This window comes from Manacus vitellinus, unplaced genomic scaffold (assembly GCF_001715985.3).
Source record: "Manacus vitellinus isolate BGI_N305 unplaced genomic scaffold, ASM171598v3 scaffold_6_pilon, whole genome shotgun sequence".
In the NCBI taxonomy this organism is placed as follows: domain Eukaryota; kingdom Metazoa; phylum Chordata; class Aves; order Passeriformes; family Pipridae; genus Manacus; species Manacus vitellinus.
The window spans coordinates 28,938,295-28,954,750 of NW_021940750.1; the positions used below are offsets into that span (position 1 = coordinate 28,938,295).

At 37.6% G+C, this 16,456-nt stretch overlaps 1 long non-coding RNA gene across 1 annotated transcript in view; it reads left to right on the forward strand.

Moving 5' to 3' along the window:
• Window positions 1-388: 388 nt before the first annotated feature.
• The window catches only part of LOC103766525, a 62,222-nt gene continuing 46,154 nt past the window's right edge, over window positions 389-16,456 (forward strand). The window contains exon 1 of the long non-coding RNA XR_001921895.1: window positions 389-478. This is a non-coding gene — a long non-coding RNA (uncharacterized LOC103766525). The remainder of the gene's footprint in view (window positions 479-16,456) is intronic.

A 16,456-nucleotide genomic window follows, 5' to 3' on the forward strand; every position in this document is an offset into this window, starting at 1 on the left:
TTTGCATTTTAGCCCTCATCAGTGTCATCAGACTTCCTAAGCCAGCTGACAGTTCACTTTTTACCTGTCTCTGAGATCAAGAAGTGTTTTACCTGTTAAAAACACCCTATAAATAACATCTTCTCTAATGTTTTTTCCCATAAATGGATGGACTGGAAAAGAGGAAACAATCTGAAAGAGAAAATTTCAGTAAAGGCAATCTGTTTGATAAAATCATAATAAAATGCAAAAGTTATTAACAGAAACTGTGGGGCAACAGTCTTTATCAAAAAATATTTTACTGATGTTGATAAACTGAAATATTTTTCTTGGTCAATATCCGTTCTTTGTTAATCTCTTCTCTCCCCACTATCCATAGGGAATGAATACCACGTAACCAGACAGCCATAAACCATCTGCTGCAGACCACTGATAGGAGTCTATAGACCACCAGTTTGGGAAACCTCTGCTTCACACTTCTAAATGATTCGACATTTGTGTAAGTCAGACACATTCTGGTATTATATAACAAAATAATTTTATAGCCATGTTCATTGTAACACTAAGAGGTTCAGACACTGTACGAACTGTTTACTTTTGCAAATTGTCTCTCTAATAATTAGGTGATAAAAAGTGAAAGTGTATGTGAATTCTAGATGTGTCCTTAAAATGTGTGTGAAAAGCTATGTGCTGTTTACAGTCTGTTAAAGAAATCCTTGCCACAGTGACACATGTGGTTACAAGGTTTGAGCTGGGGGTTTTTTTGTTTGTTTGTTTGTTTTTTTTTCTATGAAACAATATTACTAAATGACTAAGGTCCTATTATACTGGTATTTAAGGTAAGGCTCAGCTGTTCTTACTTAATAATGCAACTGACATGTAGAAAATACTGAGTTGACAAACACTCAGAAAATATTTTATTATCCTAACCAACTTGAGTATTTCATGCAAAGACAAATACTGGTATTTGACCTTCCTCTGTTGCTCTGCCCTTTTATTACTTCAGAATGAGAGATACTGTGGAAATGCTAAAGTATTACAAGGGGGAAACAATTTGACTAATGTAGGTTGAAGTGTTTTATGAATGGAAACTGAAACACAAGCTATAGAGAAATCACTTAAGTCACTACTAAGATGCATCCATCTCTGGTAATGCATAAAAGTTAATTAACAGTGCAGAGAACTGGAGGCAATTCGGAGAGAAACATTATTAGAGGAGGATGTACAAAGAAAGTGAAATGTCTTTCAGTTTACTGACTGAGGATAGATGAATATCTGCAAATGTCCATAAATGACCTTGACAGCAAGGAGAGAGAGTCTGTTTGGAGATGTTCCTTGGGGTGCTCAGTCTGTGGGAGTAACAGGATAAAAGAACAGGTGATCAGGTTGTGATGTGAAAGATTAAGGCCTTTTCCATCCTAATATCTGGCAGCTATTGAAGGCTGCCACCATACAACCCATAAATGCAGAAAAGAAAATGTTTTTACTGATTGAACATATCATATATGGCCACCTAATGTAAATTGCGGTTTTCTGTTGTACATATAGCAACTGCAAGTGGAGAACAGAAAAAGCCACTGAGTACTGCATACATTTCAAGACAAGGAATAGTAAAGCCATTGTTTTGTGTATTTAAAGCTAAACTAGAAACTACTGCTTCAAGTATTTTTGAGAACAGTCCTGCTCTCACAAGGATGCAGACTTAATAATCTTAATAAATCCTTTTAGACTGTATTTCTTGTTATAGGATGATAGAGTTTCATAGTACCAGCCCTGGATAGGCTCAAAAAAGTTATTAACCTCATGCATCTATTTGCACAGACCTTGCTGTTTTCATTCTGGGTTTTTCTTTGTAGGGACACTTGTGCATAGAACACTTGGGAGAAAATAAGTGCTCAATCTGTGCCTGCTCCTGATAGCTGAATTCTCCTATCCTGAGTTTTCTTACCATTTTCTAGATAGATTTGGGATATGGAGTTGGTGAACAGTTACAGGCTACTACTGGTGTAATCAAGGAGAGATAGGATGGAAGAAAAGCCTCAAATCTCCCTTGATTGCATGTCTTCTGCTGCCACTTTCTTCTCTCCTAGATTTTTCAGAATTTTCCCTTGTTGCAGGTTCTCCATGCATGTTATATGAGTTCTCATATCACTGTCAGTATTATGGGACTTTAAAGCTTCAACCCTATTTCTTCTACTCAAATGGTAAAATGAAATGGATCTCTGCATCTTTAATCAGGTTAAGAATTATTAATATTATAAAAAATCAGTTAGTCCAGAAGCTCTCTTTCTCAGTTGATATCCAGAATGAAGATTTAATAGTGCTGCCTCTTATTTTGAATGGTATAGGTGAAACTCAGTAATTAGTCAACCTGTGTTGTTTAAAAAAAATAAAATTGTAAAGATATGACCTTGCTCCTTGCTTGTTTGAACTGAATCCTTGCTGTATGCCTCATTGACTAACCAGGCATTTGAACAGTTCACATACAACTCGCTGATGTTTTGATGCGTGACTGAGCTCTACAGATGAAGGTCCAGCAGAACTCCTGGGAAAGTGAGCTCTGTAGCAACTGGAAGTAAAGCTGTATTAGCTGGATCCTTTCACTTAGCCATTGCCCTAGACTGTGTGAGCTGGCAGTCAGTTGGGAAAAGGAGATAGAAATATCTTCTTGAAAATATTTCTACTCAAATGAGTGAGGGTGTAGATCTCCTAGTTACACCAGAGTAAAAATAAAGCAAGAGTGAGAGACAGGAGGTAGTACGAAAACAGCAATTTGAGTTATTGTCACAAGGGAGCATTACACATGGCATCCCATAATGCATGAGTTAATCATTACAACATTCTTTGAAATGAAGTAGAAAAGTAAAGAACATGACAAGACTTATATTCAAATGCAATAAAATCTTATTTGAAAGTTGTTTACGTTTTAAAGAGTAGTAAATTACGGGTAGGTGAAACTGGTCTGTGAAAATTCAAGGAACTTGGCAGAATTCATCCATACAGTGAAATTAATTTGAGGTTTGTTTTAACAGCTGGTATATTTTCCTCCATAAGGTGTCTACTGATTGCAGCAGGCTCCCCCTTGCTGGAGACTGAGTTCTGTGCAGCAGCCCTTAAGAAAGCAGTGCTGGCAAACCAGGCTCAGACATAATGAGGGAGCTTAACTCTCTTTGCACCTTATATAGTTCCTTCATTGGCGTAATTTAGAGAAGTAGTGGTGGAGCACAATTACTGCACTGTTACCTGGACTCTGCAGTAGCATGACAGATTATCACCAAATACCTGTGACATCCAAGGTAGGCCCTCCCAGCAATGTTCCCTACTGCTTCTGACAAGAATATATTCACTTTGGCAGGCTGTTTTACTCAGCAAAAAGGGGCCAAGTGGGGCTCCCTGTGGGACTTCCCAAACTTGTGCTAATCTAGAAGTAACCAGGAAAGAGAGAAACAGGAGGAAAGACAAGATCAATAAAATAAATGAGGTGAGGAAGAAAAGCATTAAAGCAACAGAGACAAAGCAATTAAAGCAAAGCAAAAAAAATAAGGACAGAGGGGCAAATCCACTCTCTTGTCCAGGTACATCCCTGGGGCTTCAGCAGTGCATCCCTGACTGTAATGGATATCCTTGTGGAGCTAAGGCATTCCCTGAAACACGACTTTTGTCATGATGCATGAGAACACCTTCTAGAAAGCAGTTGTGTGATGTATGCTACCCAACCTTCCCTGAAAAACTGAGACCTTACTGTTGATATGGGTCATGATGTGGTTATGGGTCCTAAGTGCTAAGAGTTACATATACCCTTGAAATTAATTTGGCCATTGTGTACCAAAATCTAATTTATTTCCTCATCATCTCCCAACCATTAAATTGCTAGAGCTGAGTTGTATAAAGACAGCTTCTAGTCACTAAGGAATATTGCAGAAAATTTGCCTTCCAAGCATGGTTATGTAACGCCCACTTATTTTAATTAGACTTTAGCTCTCAAAGTCCCACTTTACCTAAGTGGCATGATCCCTGAAACACAGTAGAGATCTGTGATAGCAAATGCAATCTATCTACTCCTTTCAGCAGTGACTTCACCTTTAATATTATGTCTCTCAGGCATGTGAGCCCCAAGCAGCTACTTGCAGTGTTGTCTATTATTAGTACTTACTCAGAATAGGCCTTGTTCTCTATGAGAAGTGCAAGAAATGTCTGTGTAAGCATTGCACAGCTTTAATTCTCCTACAGAAGAGTGGTCCTCTGGGAGGAAAGTCAAATAAACATCAGCCTAAACTGTACTCCAGGTAGCTGAAAACCAGGAACAGGACCAAACCCAATTATTCACAAAGTGATGCTGATGTTAGTCTTTTCCCAGGAAGATACACCAAGCACAGAAAATTTTTTTTTAAAGTAAGTAAATTTCAACTAATTAAAGGTTTCCCTTCCTTCTTGTCTTACTTGAGAACTTTTTGCTGCATTGAAATCTTCGGCAAGCATGAGAAAGGTGTAGTGATTACATCCATTAACTCCTCTACCCCTGCAGCCAACTACCTCTTCCTCCTATGTTTTCTGGGGTGTGTGCTGTTGCAGAATATGGAGACCTATTTGGCCAGGCACTGAATGAATACAGTTTCAGTGTACAAACCAAAAAAGAAAGCCAAATTGTACATTTGTCATATCCTAAAAGGATGATTTGTGTATATAGGTGGCAACAATCCGTTTCTGTTTTTTGGTCCAGCATTTCTGCACTTCTAACTGAGCGGACCAAACAATTTGTTTCCATGTAATCATGGCAAGCCTACAGGAAATTCCTGATAATTGTGTTATGCTTTGTTACGATGATGAATTACTGCATATGTTTCTGCCATACTCATTAGTCTTACTTTGCAGACTTCACCCTGCACATGCAGAGATAAATTGGACACTGAGACTAAAAGGCAGTGTCCTCATGAACCATATTGGTTTAAGGTCACCTTTTTTATCTTGCTTTCTGACATCAGCTGCTCTTTTGATTATGAAAATGGGAGACATCATATGTTTTTCTCTCATTGTCTGATTTAGAGACTGAATACTTTATAGGCAATGCCATCCCCTGGTAAAAAAGCAGAAATTAATTCCAAGAATAAGTACCTTACAAAAAAACAACAACAAAAAATCCAATCCTGCATATAGATAAAACAGTCTTGGAGCAAAAAGGAAATGTGGGCTCTGCCTGGAGAGAAGAGATATAGCTGATAAAAATTCAGGAGTATATAGATTGGTACAGGAACTTGAATAAAGCTGTTTAGGGAAAGGGAATAAGCAAGGCAATAATTGAATGATACAACCCATAGTGAGCATTTGCAGCAGTTTGTTTTACTGAGTGGATTGTTTACTTCTCAGAGCAGTCACTGCAGTCAAGCAGGAAAAGAAATGCAGTCGAGCATCTGCTACATGTCTTCTTTCTCTCAGTGGACACTACAGTTTTTGCCAGACATGACACATACACACAAGAGGTATGTTGGGAAGAAGCTCAGAGAATTTACTCGGTCATCTGGCAATATCTAATCTAAAAGAATAGAATAGATAGAACCACCTAATGGATAACCTGTACTTGACATTTGCTATGGTCAATTCCTACAAAAATGCTGCAGTGGAGAAGTTAAAATGAGACTAAATGCACAAAGACCACACGAGTAATAAGATTTTCAGAACTTTTTTTAGGGAATTTGGTTTAGGGAACTGATTTTTATAGAATATTGGGCCATTGGCAAAATTACTGTTTTTTGCTTAGATTCTCTTAATAGAAGGCAACCTCTCTTTTGTCAAAAATAGGCTGTCAGAAGCTGGATATGTGTTTCTGTGTAGGTATGCTGTCTCATCGCTTCATGGGTCTTTTGTTTCCTGATGTCTCACCCAAATTGTGGTGATTTTGCAGTAAGAGGGTCTGCACCAAAATGTCTGAATATACCTAAATGTTCAAAGGTTAGTAGCTGATGCCATCTCTGCCCCAAGATTCTGCAGCACAGGCCAGTTCCAGCTTGGAGTGCAGCCAAGTTTGCCATCTACTGAGCTTGCATGAATAAGCTGAGAGGTGTAAATTTTTAGTTCAAATGCTATCCAGTGATAATGCATCTAGATGGCTTGAAAACCCGAGGTGACATAAAATGTGGAGTTAACTTATGACCATCTAAAGCTTTTCATATTGTTATGCCTTAAAATGACCCTTAAGCCCAAAATCACTCTTCTGTAACCCTTTTGAAAGTACTTACTGGTGCTTTCTGCTTGACTGGTTCTGAAGACAGGGTATGCAACACATCCTTGTACTCTTAAGGAATATATATGAATGAGCTTTTGCTGTATTTTTCTTCTGTTAGTCTCCTGAACAATAGGAAGGAAACCATCATAAGCCATCATAAGAGCGCTGCATATACTGTGGCAATAACACAGCCTTTCCAGATAGAGCTGTTTGAACTCCTAAATTTCCAGACATTCAGCTGGAAACTGAGATACCTAAATTTATTATGTAGAAGTCTGTTTGTGGCCTAGAGGCTTGATTCAGTCCCTCCCCCACAGGAACTGCTAGCATTTCAGATGCCCTAGAGTATGCCAGGCACCTTGACAGCTCTGGGAGACTTATTGCCAGCAGGACAGGCAGGTTATGCTGTTCATCTCAAATGGCATGGGCTCCCTCTGTGTGGGCAATGGATTGAGCCCTCAGTATCAAAGCCCTTATTAGAGTCAATATTAAGATCAGAATTGGAGTCAGTGGAGCTGAGGGAGTGATTCAGCTCAGCAGCTGCTGGTTCCCTTGGTTGGGGGGAAGTGAATCGTGCTCTAGGTTGCACTGGCTGGATTTCTGCTGGTGGTAGCAGAAGGACAAACAGTGGATGAACCTGTGTGTGCCTCCATGTAGATAACTGAGTTTAGATAGCCTATACACAAAAATGTTTTGAATGGTCAGGAATTAATTTTTAGAATTTGAAAAGATAATGGCAGAAGCTTTCTTCCAGAACTAATACAGAGCAAGCAGAGCACCAATAAGGTTTAAAGGTCTCGTGGGTAAATATTTGTCCTGTGGAAGGTTATAAGGGGAAACAGTTCTTTACCTGGTATACAAAAATTAACATATAAGACAGACCAACTAACAAATTACCTTTCAGGCAGGTTACTAAAGGAAAACAGAGTCTATTGCTTTAAAATAAGATGTTTTTAAAATGCTAAAAGACTCACTAATGATTGGTGGAAGGTTGGCAGAAGTTGAACTGGAACTAGACAGCATCATCACAGTTTTTGACTGCTCTGATCCCAGTAGCTTTGTGGGGCATTTTCCATGATTGCCCATTCCTCATTAATGAAGAGCTAAAAGGGAAAAGGTATTCTCTTTCTTTCAGTAATAGATTTTCCAGGGAGTAAAGGCTGAGCTTTATATGCTGTTTCTGTGCTACAGGGATGGCCTTGTTGTACTGAAGACAGAGGTGCAGTAGCATTCACATGTGCAAAATTTAATTACTCTGATTTATCAAGCAATTATTTTTCCTACTAGTTTTATTTAACTGTGGGAGATCTCATCCTTTCTTTGAGCATAATGAGTGCATTTGCTCCAGGAGGCAATTTGCTATTTACAGATGAATTCTCTTTAACACTGACTTTGCCTTTATTTTTCATTTTCAAATGAAATTACATTCTCAATTTGTTAGTAAATTTGAGTAGTAAATTTCTTAGTATATGAGAACAGTGAATTCTTTACTGCATGATGGCAGAGCTTCTGTAGGAAAGTGATTTCCATCCAAACCTTCCTTTTAAAAATAATGATAATCCATACTGGTGGCAGGTGAAAATTTTGAGTTTGAACCAGCAGGCTGGAGAAGGTCTTGTATTCAGAGTTTCTATTTCCTGCATGAGAGCACTTAACTTCTAACCTATAACATAAATTATAATCACCACTTCCATTTTTCAGCCATTTTTCAGTCTTTTGTTTCCAAAATACTTGACATAAATGCCAACATACAAGAGATGGTTTGAATCTCTAAGTGTCTGACTTGCACTAGCTTTTAGTGCACAGTTTCAGCAAGGGGACACTATGTCATCTTGTTACTATTACCTCTGATTAGCACGGTGCTTACTGTATTTATTTGTGATTCTCACTCCCATTTAGAAGCATCTAACTCTTCCTTGCATCATGAGAAGAGTTTGTTTGCACTATCTGTCTCTGGTTTCTCCTGAAGGGTCAGATAAATCAAGGGAGGTGATTCTTATTCTGAAAATATGGGCTCAATGGAGAAGGGGGTTAATTAGGTTGTCCTGCTTCTGCTGTCCTGGGAATAAAGGCAAGAGCCTTTAAAAAGAATCATTACTGATGAACCCTCAGTCACAGAATGGTTGGGCTTATATCAGTCTCAAGATGTGAATTGCATATGTCAAAACTCCAGATTTCTGTGGTGAGGGTCTGGAATCTGACAACAGCCCTCACTGGGCTGTGGAAGATGATTCCTTCTGGCTTTGCCTCCATTCCCTGTCTTTCTATGCACACCAAACATTTTCCAGTATTTTTTCTATGTTTTTGAAGTATATTCCATTGCAAACTTCTCTTTTCCTCATTTTTAATGTTATATTATCTACTCTAAAATATTGTGCTAAATAGGTCTTTATAATTTCCAATTCATGTGGAGCATCTCATCATGTTCCCCTTTTTACCAAGCCGCCTTCTACTTTTTTGCATCACTGCTTATCACATACATATAGGGCGGCATCTTACAGAGACTGTAACTCAGCTTTTCACTGGATGCATTTCCCACACTCTTAATAGCAGAAAACAATCTCATTTTCATTAGAAAAACTATCTAACTGGAACAAAAATAATTTGGATACATCAGAAAAAAATCCACGTGGACCATGACAGAAGAGAAAATTCTCTTCACATGGGTTTTTCTTGTTTTCATTCTTGAATGCTTCAGAGTTTTCACTTGATTCATGATGATGAGATGCATTCCATGTAGTCGAAATCTAGAATTCACAGGATCTTACAGAGTCACAGGAGGCTGAGGTTAGAACAGGCCTCTGGTGACTGTGCAGTCCAAATCCCTTCTCAAAGCAGGGTCAACTATAGCAGGTTGTTCGGGGTTGAAGATTCTATAACTCCTCTGGGCAATGTGCTGCAGTATTCAACCTCTGTAAAAGTAAAGGAGTTTTCTTCTAAAGTTTGAACAGAATTTCTTGTGTTTTAGTTTGAGACCATTGCTTCTTGTCCCTTCTGAGCCTCCTGTATCATATTGTTGTACAACACTGTGATCGAAAAGGTCAGTAGTCACTTTGATAGCACCCTGAGTGACTTTTTAATTAATCTATTTGTGATGCCCAGATAGTAAAGCCAGAATAAAACATTAGAACCAGGTAGCTTAATCTCCTTCAGAGAAAAAAAAATCATGAAGTCACTGTCAGTAATTTCTGTATAAAGCCAAATAATTATCTGTTGCAATACAATATATTTCATAGGAAGGGCTTGTATCTTTAAATGCAACTAGAAGAAATTATGAATCTACAACATCCTCTGATGATTTGTTTTAGTAGTTATCTGCCTTTATGCAAAAATAGAGAGAAAAAACCTGGTAAGTGCACAGAAAATAAAACAGGAAGACACCCCACTTAACCTCAAGCTGTGTCATTTATGCCTAAGCCTTTTTTGATAGGTGTTTGCCTGACTTTTGCCTTGGTAAACTCAAGTGATGGAGACTGCTGATTTTGTGGACAACTTTGGTGGTCCAAAAGTTTTTCTAGGGCCTGGCTTTGAATTTTCTGTGTTGATATTTATGTGTGAAATTTCTTGCTTTGTCCCTAATGTTCATGAAGAATTGCTTAGTCTCTTCCTTACAGCTACTCTTTGCACATCTGAAAACTTCTAGATTTCCTTTCAGATTTCTATCCTTTGGATTATATGACCCTTTGGATTATATGACCCCTTCCCAAAAAACATGTTATTGAATTCTGTCGTTCTTTCTGCTCTCTTAACTTCTTTCATATGCTGAGGAGCAGTGCTTGTAATTGAAACCTACTCCAGTGGATGCTGCACCAGCTCTTACAGACAGCCTTTCATTTAGGCAGTATGTTTGCTTTTGGCAGTGTTATTGGCACATGCTCAGATCTGATCCACTTTAATCCTCAGATCTTTTACAGCAGAACAGATCTGTCATTCCCTATCCTCTATTTGTGTAGTGTAATCTAAGTGTATAACTTTACTTTCTTTTTTCCCCCTCTAATATGAATCCTGATTTTGCAGGAGAGTTCTCTAACCTGTTAGGATTATTTGGAGTTTTAGTCCTAGACCTTTCAGGGCTTGAAACTTCTTCAATTCTGGTATGATTGACATATTTAACAAGTATCTTGTATCTATAATGTCATACAAGTGATTTATGAAAATGTTATAATAGAAGATTCTGCAATGTTTTATTTAAAATATCCTTTCGTTTTCAATGAAATAGTCCAAAATAGCTGTTGAATCAACTTCCAGCTCCAAAAGTCATTGAGTATTTGTTAAACCAGGACAACCTATCACAGAAAAGTTAAGTATATATTTACCATATTTTTTTCATGTTTTTTCTTGATACCTGCTAGAGGCTTCTGTCAGAGAAAGGATACTCAGCTCAGTGAAGTTTAATTTTGACTTATAGAATCATAATATCATTTACGATGGAAAAGACCTTTAAGATCATTAAGTCAAATCATCAACCCAGCTCTGAGAAGCCCACCACTAAACCATGTCCCCAGTGGCACATTCACATGTTTTTTAAATGCTTCCAAGGTCTGCCCACTTTCCTGGGCAGACTGTTCCAGTGCTTGACAACGACAACCCTTTCAGTGAAGAAATTTTCCCCAGCATCCAATCTAAACCTCCCCTGGCACAAGACCGTTTCCTCTCATCCTGTTGCTTGTTACTTGGGAGAAGAGACCAACACCCACCTGGCTATGACCTCCTTTCAGGTACTTGTAGAGAGCAGTAAGTTCCCCACTGAGCCTCCTTTTCTCCAGACTAAACACCCCCAGCTCCCTCAGCTGCTCCTCAGAAGACTTGTGCTCCAGATCCTTCACCTGCTTTGTTGCACTTCCTTGGTCTCACTCCATCACTTCAATGTCTTTTTTGTAGTGAGGGGCCCAAAACTGAACACAGCAGGGTATGGCCTCACCAGTGCTGAGTACAGGGAAATAATCTGCTGGTCCTGCTGGCCTCACTATTCCTCATATGAGCCAGGATGACACTGGCCTTCTTGGCCACCTGGGCACACTGCTGGCTTGTGTCCAGCTGGGTGTTGACCAGCACCCCCAGGTCCTTTCCACTGGGCAGTTTTCCAGCCACTCTGCCCCATCTGTAGCACTGCAGGGGGTTGTTGTGACCCAAGTGCAGGACCCAGCACTTGGCCTTGTTGAACCTCATACTGTTGGCCTCGGCTCATCAATCCTGCCTGTCCAGATCGCTCTGCAGAGCCTTCCTACCCTCCAGCAGAACAACACTCTGCCCCAACCTGGTGTCATCTTTTGAGCAACAACTCCACTTGTGACAGGTTATTTTTGTCTATTTTTCACTGTTACGTCTTAACAATTCTGATCCCATAAAAAGAATTAGATTACTTTTTACGATTTGGTATTGAAAGGTCCACGCTGGCAGTCACGTATGACTTTTCTGACTTTTAGGTGTTTGTGAATGGTTGGTTTGACTCTTTGTTCCAGGATTTTTCTCGAACTGAAAGTAGGTTGAGTGGTTTTCTCTCCTCTAGCCTATCCCCCCTCTCTTTTCCTTTTTTTATAATTAGATGTAGGAGTGGCCTTTCCAGTTTTGTGGAGCCTTATTTATTTTTGACAAGTTTTCAAAAGATAATCATTTATCATCCCTGGGATAAAAGGCTGGGTGAATGAAAATACCTACAGAGAATTTCCAGTGAGTCTATCTTAAAAACTCTCATTTACCTGTTTTCCAATCTGCTTGTCACTGTTCTGTTTTTATTACTCATCTCTATCTCTGCAGCTCATTGTCTCAGCTCGTAAGATCACGTTGACATTTTTAGTGAAGACAGAAGCAAAGATGTCATTAACACTGTGACCTTCTCAAGATTCCTGTTGAGGAACAGATCAGCATTTTTCTTAATATTCTAATACTAATAACATAAATATGGAGTGTTTTCTCCTATATTTTACTTTCTCAAAAGTTATGTTTTGCCTTTCTCATTATATCCCTAGGCTGTTGATACTCCAGGATCAGGGTACTTTGTGCCTATGAATTGTCCTTCCTTTCATTTGTTCCTTTTGGTTTTTTTGTTTTAACAGCACTACCAGCTCTCCCCAATTCCTTTTCCACTTTTTACTGACATTATGTAAAAATCTAGCACATCCACTTCCAAGTGTTTATTGCACTCTGTCCTAAGCTCCATGATTTATGGTGTTTGTGTTCTCCTTTCTAACCATCTGAGGCCTGTGAGTTCTGTCATCTATTTCATGGTCACTCTCACAGGTTACTTTGTAGCTGCACATTCTCAACCAATTCTTTCAGGCTGGCCAGAAAGATAGTCAGAAGACCTTGTCCTTTACTTGCTTTCTTCACCTTTTATAGAAATAGATATGTCAACATATGAATTTGCTGCCAATTTGTTCATACTACCTTCCTTTTCCAGTGGTTGTCTGGATGATGAAAGAGTCCACCTCAAATCTGTCCTGTGTTATTCATGTTTTTGCTGTTGCCCAGAAAATGCCTCATTCACCTCATCTTTTTGGCCAGATCCAAAACACGACCGTATCCTTTTACCTTCAACATTTTAGCAGGTTATTATTCCTTTGTCTCCTGGGATTCAGAATAGTATCAATATACCCTTGAAACACAGAGAAACATGTCCTTTGTTTTATTTTTCACCGAAAGCTGAACACGATATAGAGACTTATTTCTTCTAAATAATTAAATTAGATAGTATTGCAGTGTTCAATTAAGCAGTATTGCATCTGGTACCTTCTGAATCAAATTATCTGTTGGTATAACTCAAATGACTTCAATAGGGTTTCTTCAGCAGAGGATAACCTATAGTTCCCCCTTGAAAGTAAACAAAAATATATGTGTTTTCTTAAAATCTGAAGTTAAGTTTTGATTTGAATTTAAGAAATCACAAAACATTTGTGACACATTTTCTGACCCATGTAATTATTTCTTTAAATGTTATATTCAGGGTGGTTCATAGGCCATAAATAGTAGTATTTCAGAGGAAAATAAACAAGATTATAAGAGCAAAGGCAAACCACAGAACAAAGAGAATAACTTTTCAGATTTTGTGCACACTACATTACAAGGCAGTGAGGATTTCCCTTTTATATGATTAATTTAGATTTTAATAACTAAGTTCTTCTGCAAAACCACAGTCAATTTTTCATCATTAATGTAGAAGTCCAAAAAAAATGTTCTTTCTAAAGATGAATGGAGAAAAAAAATATAGTATTATTGACTTTCTTATATGATGGACTTATGAAATGGAAATAATATAGAAATTCCTTAGACTGTGACAGGAAATACAAATCATGTGAATGGAAAGGCCGTTGCACTGAAATAAAGACATTTTGGAAGATAATGGGTTCACTACAAAAGAGTCTTCTGTTAAGTATTTCCTATAATTCTGTTATAGGAAGAACAAGAGACAGGCAAAGATGCATGTGGATACATCATGTTTTAATTCACTGGTAGCTGAAGATGTATTAGGGCTGTAGGCAAACTGAACGCAGTGAGGGCTGGAAGGATGGAAAATTCTGTGTCCAACCTGGAGTACTGTTTGTACTGTTTCCTGTTTAGTACAAAACCAAAACAAACCAAGAAAAACCTACGTAACTGAATTACTGATGCTTTCATTCTGATTTAACTTGTTTAGCTGAAGGGGAAAGATTATTCAGCCACAGTGATTAAAGGCATAATACCTAGAAAGATCAATTGTGTCTTCTGGGTCTTAAATGTGATCAGGAAAGGTCTACTAAGTTGTGCAAAGGTGAGTTTGTTTCTCTCACCTTTAGCTGTTTGAAATAAATTTTCTTGAGAAGAGGGCATGGTACCAGGGAGAACATTTTATGGCTTAAGGTGATCTCTTGACTGGAAGTCTCAGGAACGCATGGAAAGGATGACCTAGGAATTAGCACTTACCACGGCTTTGAAACAGGTATTCACACTCAGTGCTGGTGTCTGGGCTTGTGGGTTTGCACAGCATCATGGGTTTGTGCAAAGAATTAAAGATTCTTTCCTTAAATTCAGTGAGCTGATCTCAAAGATATTTCTCAATGAAAGCAAGAGATTAGCTTTAGTAATGACACTAGGCCTGAACACACAATCACTTGTATTCCCTTGTATTATTCTATAAGGAAATTGCTAAATGTGTCTTGCTGTCAACAGGGGGGAAAAAAAGCCTTTGTTTTCCTGTAAAACCTTCCCCCCCACCCTTGTTTTTTTATTTTAATAAAATTTGGGGCTGTAATAAGAAGAAAAAGGGACAGGCAGAAAATTCTGGCAATGCTTTTCTTAGAATTGTTTTTTTTACTCTTCTAATCTGAGATATAGATTACCACCATCAAAAATGAAAAAATAGGGAAAATTTCTCAAAGCTCATGCAACTGTAGCAAAATTTCCAATGCCTGCAAAAGCATCACCCCAGATAGAAGTGCATTTTAAATAGGTGTTCACCTTTTTATGTGGAAGTAATTGGTTCATACTGTTTAAAACTTAACAGCATAAAAATGATGTCTCACTTGAATTCACAGAAGTTGATCTCAAAAAGCACGTTCGCAGAGTAGCAGATACCAAAATTGAAAACATCTTTGGAAATTCCATTTCAGAGCACTTGAATAAAGCCCTCCTCTATGTTAAATCTTTGTCCCTGTTCTTTTTATCTAAAGCACATCTTGTGCCTCTTGTGCACTGGAAATCAAATCCAGGAATTACATAATTTGCTACAAGAGGAATGAGTGGCTGCCTTAAGGGGTCATCTCCTGTTCCGCTACTTCACAATAAATCTGAATGAATTCCTATTTCAATGAAAGTGGTCACTAGAGGGAAATAGAACAGAATTTAATCTCTAAATTTTAATGCTGAAACAGGAAAACTTACAGTAAGCATTCCAAAAGTGCTTTTGGTGTATCTGCCCTACTTTACAATAATTTAGAAGCTCTTGTATTTCCTTAAGTTGAGCAATTAATATTTCTTACTTTTTTATTCTTTTATGCAAAAACCTGAAAAAAACTTTATAATCATTTTTGAAGGCATAGGAAATATCAGACTTGAGAAAAAAAATATGATGAATTGGTTATAACTTCCTCCAGCATAGGCCAAAAACCTGTTAAAATGAAATTTGCGTGTTGCCTTATTCTGTGTATCATGCCTGTCTGGTGGAAAACCACCCAGTTTTCAAGCTTTTGATGGGCAAGGCATCTGTGTTGTGTGTTGAGTTTGACTATGCCTAATACGGGCTCTAGGACTGTTAGATTGATAGAACATATTTTTTTAAGAGTTATTTCCTTTTTTTTTTGCTTCAGAAAGCCATATCAGCATTTTTAACTTTTCTTGCTTCTTATCTAATAGGTATTCTCTTATGATTTATTAAGAGGTATAGAACATGTATTCTGTTAAAACTGTAGAGAAATCAAGTACTGTAACAATGAAATATTGTATAAAAGGATAGAGAAATATTTATGCAGATTCTTGTGGAATTTTTATGTGTTTGCTGCATATAAATTAGTCCTATAACTTCACCAAGGAGAGACAAGAATAAATAAGTTCTTAGAGCAGAAAAAGCTGAAGTTTTAAATAACTTGCTGAAGGACAAAGCTCAAAAAAAGATAACAAAAGAAAAAGTGGAAAAATATCTATTTTCTTGGGTTTGCTTATGAATACCACTGTTGTTCATGACATATATGTATTTGAAAGTGTAAAGTCCATGAAATGAACAACATTGTAAGAAATGGGCATATTGGAGTAAACCTTTCTGTAAATTTGTTATAACTGAGGCCCTGGATTTCATTGCAAAACTTTGCGAAATTCCACTAAAGAATAAGTTATTAAGAAAATTATGCATTACAGTATAAATGAGAAAAGAATTTGCTTTATTTTGTTCAGCTTGAAGTAGTTTAAATCAGAAATACAATTCTTCATAATGATCACCCCTGCAATGGTGGTGTACTTTATGAGAATAGGTTGGAAAAAGTTTGTACAGTAGGTGTTTAGAAAAAGAATTAGAATGTAATAAATGAAATAAATTACAGAACTAGATAATTGTTCCTGGTATGTGTGTATACCTGTTAAATTATTCCTCAGTCTAATTTATTTCTCAGTCTATGAAACAAAATACATTTTCATTAAAATATTCCTAGTTGTTTCTCTTCATCTTCATGAGCATATGTATGATAAATTAAATTAAAAAAAACCCAAACACAAACAACAAAGCACTGGAAGAGCACTAAAGCTGCAAAGAAAAAAAACCACCCAAACTTGAATATAGAAGACTGTTGAAAG